This window comes from Saimiri boliviensis, chromosome 14 (assembly GCF_048565385.1).
Source record: "Saimiri boliviensis isolate mSaiBol1 chromosome 14, mSaiBol1.pri, whole genome shotgun sequence".
In the NCBI taxonomy this organism is placed as follows: Eukaryota; Metazoa; Chordata; class Mammalia; order Primates; family Cebidae; genus Saimiri; species Saimiri boliviensis.
In genome coordinates, this window is record NC_133462.1 from 74,100,215 (window position 1) to 74,106,896 (window position 6,682).

The 6,682-nt window shown below is 51.3% G+C and overlaps 1 protein-coding gene across 5 annotated transcripts in view; it reads right to left on the reverse strand.

Moving 5' to 3' along the window:
• The window catches only part of TLR5 (toll like receptor 5), a 29,599-nt gene extending 23,848 nt beyond the window's left edge, over window positions 1-5,751 (reverse strand). For 2 of the 5 annotated variants that reach the window (XM_010340916.3, XM_010340914.3), the window contains exon 1: window positions 5,164-5,244. The gene's annotated coding sequence lies outside the window, so the exon portion shown is untranslated. Of the gene's footprint in view, window positions 1-5,163; window positions 5,245-5,479 lie in introns of those variants that run through there. The other 3 variants (XM_010340917.3, XM_010340915.3, XM_074385239.1) reach the window with 2 other exon arrangements.
• Between the last annotated feature and the right edge of the window lie 931 nt (window positions 5,752-6,682).

The following is a 6,682-nucleotide window of genomic DNA, read 5'->3' on the forward strand; positions in this document are numbered from 1 at the left end:
CTTTTGTTTTTGTTTTTGTTTTTTTAGTATTGGGCAGCTTTGGCCACCTATTTCTTTTGGAAATATCTCTTCTTTGGGCCTCTTGATTTTTTCCCCTATCTTTCTGTCATTCTACTTTCCAACAGATCCTTTTCTTTTTCCTGCCTCCACAGCTTCCAGTTTTCCCCAAGACCTTGTTCTCTGCATTATGCTTCTTCCCTTAGTGACTACATTTGCTTTCACAAATTAAACTGTTGCCACCATGCTCCCAAAATCTTTTTCTACGCCTGACATCGCCTGCACTCAAAGTGTGTATTTCAGCTGACGCTAGGACATTCCCATTTTAACATCAGACTCAATATGTCTCAAAGTGACTTAATATTTTAAAATTTGAAAATCCTTCAGGAAGCAAAACCATTTTTGCATAAACACTCAGAGACATATAGGTGGACCTCTCCCCAGGCCAGAGAATCCTACCCCTTCAGGATACCATCTCCACCTGCCTCATAGGTTTTAAGGAAACTTGCCCCTTACTCTCTGATATGGTTTGGCTGTGTCCCCACCCAAATCTCATCTTGAATTGTAGCTTCCATGATTCTCATGTGTTTGGGAGGAACCAAGTGGGAGGTAATTGAATCGTGGGGGTGTGTCTTCCCCGGGCTGTTCTTTTTTTTTTTTTTTTTTTTTTTTTTTTGAGACGGAGTTTCGCTCTTGTTACCCAGGCTGGAGTGCAATGGTGCGATCTCGGCTCACCACAACCTCCGCCTCCTGGGTTCAGGCAATTCTCCTGCCTCAGCCTCCCGAGTAGCTGGGATTACAGGCACGTGCCACCATGCCCAGCTAATTTTTGTATTTTTAGTAGAGACAGGGTTTCACCATGTTGACCAGAATGGTCTCGATCTCTTGACCTCGTGATCCACCCGCCTCAGCCTCCCAAAGTGCTGGGAGTACAGGCTTGAGCCACCGCGCCTGGCATCCCCGGGCTGTTCTTATGACAATGAATAAGTCTCACGAGGTCTGATGGTTTTATAAATGGGAGTTCCCCTGCACACGCTCTCCTGCCTGCTGCCATGTAAGATGTGACTTTGCTCCTCCTTGCCTTCCACCATGATTGTGAGGCCTTTCCAGCCATGTGGAACTGTGAGTCCATTAAACTTCTTTCCTTTATAAATTACTCAGACTCAGGAATGTCTTATTAGCAATTTGAGAACAGACTAATACACTCTTCATATATAACTAATCACCAAATTCTAGCTTTCCCCTTCCAGATGTCTCTAGATTTGTCCTTCTTCTAATATTTTTATTACCCTGGTTCAGCCTACCATCCAATGCACACTTATTGGGCGCCATCTTCTAGGAACAATGTTAGCTGATGGGGGATACATCAAGGATTAATCCAATCACTGCCTTCAGGGAGCTAACCAGCAGGGAGATGGTCAAGTAACCAGCAGCCATAAGATGGTGTGATAAATGCCGTTAGAGGCTGTGCAGAGTGCTAGGGAGCACAGAGGAGAACTTGAAAACCCAGCCTGAGGGGCCTCTGCACATAGGGGATTCAAATCTGGAGTCCTAATGATCAGGAATTAGCTAGGGAGAGCAGTAGGCATTCCTGGCTAAGGCTGCCAAACAGCATGGTCAAAGGAGAAGAGAGAGCCCAAGCCTGGGGAGCTCCCTGGGGCTGGAGTGGCTCAGAAGGTAGACTTGTGGGCTCAAGGTGGGAGCTGGTGGAAGATGAGGCTAAAGAGGATATGCTGGGGCCAGATCAAGAAGACTCTAGAATTCTATAGTGAACGCAGCAGGGGGTGCTATGAGTTTTCAGCACCACCATGACATTACATTAAAACTCCTCAAGGCCTCTGGGAATTGGCTCCACCTAATTTATCCAGTCTGAGACTCCTTATAACACATAACCCAAACCTTCTACTCCAAGTTGGTGGAGCACTTCACTCTTCCCTATATGGGCTTGAATTTCCATCAAGAATCATTTATCAAATGCCTCTGATGTGCTAGGCACCAAATTTGGCTCAGGGGATCCCCAGGTAAGTGAGACACAGCTCTGCTTCAGTGAGTGGGCCAAAGACCCCTTAACTCCTATGGACAATGCGAAGCTTCAGCAGAGGTCTATGCAAGGAGCAGTGGAGGACAAAGCAGAAAGCCTCCAACTCTGCTCAAAGACTGCAGCAGGGGCCAGCCACGGAAGTCTTCACTGAGAAAGTGCTATTTGAGCCGCTTCTTAAAAAATGTAGAGGGTTGCTCAGCAGAGCAACTTGAGTGCAGGAGAGTAGACATAAAGTGAAGAAGGCACACCAGAAAGGTATGGTCAGGCCGGGCACGGTGGCTCATGCCTGTAATCCCAGCACTTTGGGAGGCCAAGGCAGGTAGATCACCTGAGGTCAGGAGTTTGAGACCTGCCTGGCCAACATGGTGAAATCGTGTCTCTACTAGAAACACAAAAAATTAGCCACACATGGTGGCACACACCTATAGTCCCAGCTACTTGGGAGGCTGAGGCAGGAGAATCATTTGAACCCAGGAGGCAGAGGTTGCAGTGAGTCAAGATTGCACCAATGCACTCCAGCCTGGGTGACAGAGTGAGACTCCATCTCAAAAAAAAAAAAAAAAAAGGCACGGTTAAAATCCTTTAAGGAGGACAGTATGGCTAGGTGCAGGAAGAGAGTGGTAGGACCCATAGCCAGAATTCCTGGAAGGCAGGAATTTGAATTGGCTCTGGGCAGCAAGTGTCTTTGCTTATTCTGAGCTTCATATATCCTCATGCTTCCTTCCCCGGGCGTGGCCCAGCCCTGATGATCATTCTTAAGTCAAGCTGAACACCAGCTGGCTCTGTGGAGCCCTCGCTTCCTTTCCCAGTCAGTCCGAACTAGTTGTCTTCTTCGAGCTAGCAGATGCTGTCACATACTTTGACGCTTAATTGCTCTCTCATTGTTTCACAGGTGCTGGTTTTGTCTTCCCACTTAGACCCAGGAGCTTCTGGTCAGCAGGGACTATACCTCACACTTGGGTTTGTCTCAAGAGAGCTGAAGACACTCTATGCTGTGGCTCACACATTAAGGGACCAAGGGTGGGAATCACTTAAGTTTCAGAGATCTCATTGGCGGTTTGAATCTGCCTTCTAAATTATTTCCCACAATGCTAAGAGTGAAATAAAACCACCTGGTTGCAGTAAGTGGACATTCCAGTGTTGTCTGCTGTCTAAGTCTGTGAGCATGCAGAGACAAATAAACAGGAGAGTTTTGCTTGCAACATTCAGCAGAGCCAAACTTCCTGATGCACAGGAACAAACAACAGAGGCACTGTGCTGGAAACACCTTTCTCAGGAGAGGTGCTCCCTCCCCAGAAACCACACTGAAAACCTGGCAGGACTGGTTTTGCATTCAGACAATGGCATCTAAATGCTTTTTGCTTTGCTCAGAGCTGTAAACGTCCAAAGGGGTGATCCTCTGCCATCATTTTGGAAGGAAGAATCAGTCGGACTGATAATGAAGCCCATGTGCACAGGCATGGTCATACTGATTGTTAAAATTTATATTATTTTTGGCCCAGCATGCTGGCTCACACCTGTAATTCCAACATTTTGGGAGGCCTAGGCTGGCAGATCACCTAAGGTCAGGAGTTTGAGATGAGCCTGACCAACATGGTGAAACCCTGTCTCTACTAAAAATACAAAAATTAGCCAGGTGTGGTGGTGGGCACCCGTAATCCCAGCTACTTGGGATGCATAAGCAAGAGAATCTCTTGAACCCAGGAGGCAGTGGTTGCAGTGAGCCAAGATATCGTGTCATTGCACTCCAGCCTGGGTGACAGAGTAAGACTACATCTCAAAAAAAAAAAAAAAAAAAAAAAAAAAAAAGGAAAGAAATACACATTATTTTTGTACTGCTTGGTAATTAGCTTTTGCCCAGTCCCTCCTCTGGGACCTCCCCTGGAATTTTCCCACAATCCAGTAACTGAATAATTAGCATCTAGCCCCACAGAACTTCTCCCAGGGTCTGCTCCAGGGTTTCCCTTCTGACTGGCTGTGCATGGCTCATCGGGAATTGTTTTCTGCACACAAGAACAAGGGTGAAGTGAGTCAAGGAGTCCAAGACTCTTGGACACACTATTCAGAATTCAGAGGGGCTGGGTAAACGCAGAGAAAACTGATGAAACCACACAGGCCCTGCAAGAACCTGACTGCTCCTGCATGGGAGCTACCCCTAGCACAGCGGGGAGTCACCAATGCCTCTTCCAGGCACTGAGCAAGAGGGCAGCATTACAGATGCACCTGCCGTCCAGACAGCACCTCATTGATTAGGTCACTGCTCAGCAACAGTATCTGAAGGACACTGGGGTTACTCTGCTTGTTTGCAGTTCATGGTGCTTGGTGTATGTGTTCCTAACACTAGGTAACAATACTGCTCTCCCTCCTCTGAGCCACTGCCATCGATTCCCACCCAACAGGGCCTCAGCACCTTCCTGGGGCAAGCACCCTCACTCCCACCACCGCTGACCACCTAAGCCACGGTGTCGTCCCACGCCCACCCTCGCCCCTTAGGAAACGGCTTTCCAATTGTGGTTTCACAGGAGCGTAGGCACTGGGTGATGATCTTCACAGGCAGACTTGTTTCCCCCTCTCTCAACATAAAGGCCAGCAATATTTACCACGGAGTCTTGGCCAGGGTACACTGCCTGGTGTTGTGGGGTGGGGTGTTCAGGGCTTTTTGTCGAGCAGATCAGTGACTTTCTGGGATTTCCATGGCCCTGCTGGAGGTGGCCCTCTGACTTCCTTTTCCAAGGAATCAAGTGACTGGGGACAAGCCACCAGCCTCTTCCACAGGGTGGGGGCGAGGGTGACAGACTGCACAAGAGAGACCCGCTCTGTTTCAAGGCAGGGATGTGAGTGACTTGGTCACTGCCAAGGTCTCCAACCTGCCAGGCACAGGCCATCCGCATGACACCCTCACCCCAGCCCTGGGCCGAGGGACTCCACGTCTCGGGGGTGCTGTGGGGCAGGGAGTGCCGCCTCTCTGGGAAATAGGGAAATTGGAAATAGACTGGAGAAACAGACCGGAACAGCCCGGGAGGAGGGTGGAGAGGCGTCTGACCGCCGCTGGCAGCCGCGTCCCCGCCCTGCGCCGCCTGCGACTTAGGGCCCCGGCCCGTCCCCTGCCGCTGCAGGGCGCTCACCTCTGGGACGCCTCCCCGCACCGCCGGCGCCTGGGCTCGCTCTTCCCGGCCGCAGAAGCGGCGCCCTCGCCCGGGTTCCCGAAAGCCCCGCGGCCCCGCCCACGTCGGGGCTCACCCACCGGCCAGACCACGCCCCCGCCTAGGCCCCGCCCCGCCCCGGGGAAGGGCTTTCTCCGAGGGCTGCCCCGGGAAAGCAGGCAGAGGTTATGTTGTGGCCTCTGCAGACTCCCACGGTATCCACCGAGATCACCCAGGCCAGCACCGCCCCTTCCCATCCTCTCCTCATCGTACAGAGGGGGAAACCCAGGCGGAAGACCTGAAGTGTTGTCCAAAAGCGCGGCTGGGTCAAGGAGGAGCTCCAACGCGTGTTCTCTGACTCCCAATCGGGAGCTTCTTCAGCGAGGCTAAACTTCAGGCTCAGATGTGAAGATCACAGTGACACAGTCCCGTCAGCAGAAGCTACTGCATGTATTTGGGAGCTGGGATGTTTGAGAAGAAAGCCCCGATTTTGTGTGGAGGACCAGAGAGAAGACAGGCCCTTCCTGTCCTCTAACAACAGTGCTCCTTCTGCCCTGACTTCTCTTTTCCTTTTCCTCACCCCCTCTGCTGTTGGGGTTTGCTGAAACTTTCAGGAAAAAGAACATGTCAAAAGAAAGAAATGGATACCCCAGAGGCCCTGCAACCAAAGGGTTAAAAGGAGGTAGCCTTATAAGAAGTGAAGTGGCTTTCTGGGGTGAAACCCAGTTCGAGGACAGAAATGGCACTGCCTTATTTAAGACTGGTGGTGGGGGAAGCCTGGGGGTGGGGCGCAGACTGCAGGCGGAGGAGCTCCCTGCCACCTGCCACTTGGGGGGTAATCGCAGAGCAGCGGACACTCCCCACTCACTCACTGCCTAGAGGAGCTTGGCAATAGGATTGGGGGAGGTGGGAAAGATAGGTGTAAAACAAAGCCTGGCGCTTAATTACAGCGCAAAGATCTCATTATAGAGTCTTCTCAGCTCCCCTCCTCGGCTGGCAGCTTGAAGCCTGAGTGACAAATAGCCTAAGTAGGTCTCCAAGGGCTGCACATAGAGGGATGAAGCCACCTCCCTGCCCACCCGAACCCCACTGTGGGGGGCTGTGGAGAGGGAGGGGGTGTTCACACTCTGGTATATTCAGGGGGAAGTGGGGGGGGTCTGTAAGGGCACCTAGAAAGTAATAATTGCTGGGAGTCACAGTGGCCCCAGCCTGACATAAATAACACCTTGCTGGGGCAATCCCAGTGTTCCCTCGTTTGGTAGTGGGAGCACGGGCAAGGCTGGGGACAGCTTGAGGCGTGGCACTGTTTACTTCGCATCATAGGTGGACACTGCAAGACCAGCAGGGCCTGGCTCACCATGGAGCTTTGTGAATATGTGGGAGAGAGGAGCCTTCCGGGCGGTGTTACAGCCTTCCAGGAACTTCCAAAGTCCTCCTCCCCAGGGTGGCATCTGCCTTTGGATACCGGTTTCTGTCACTGAGCTCCAGGGACTTCCGTTGC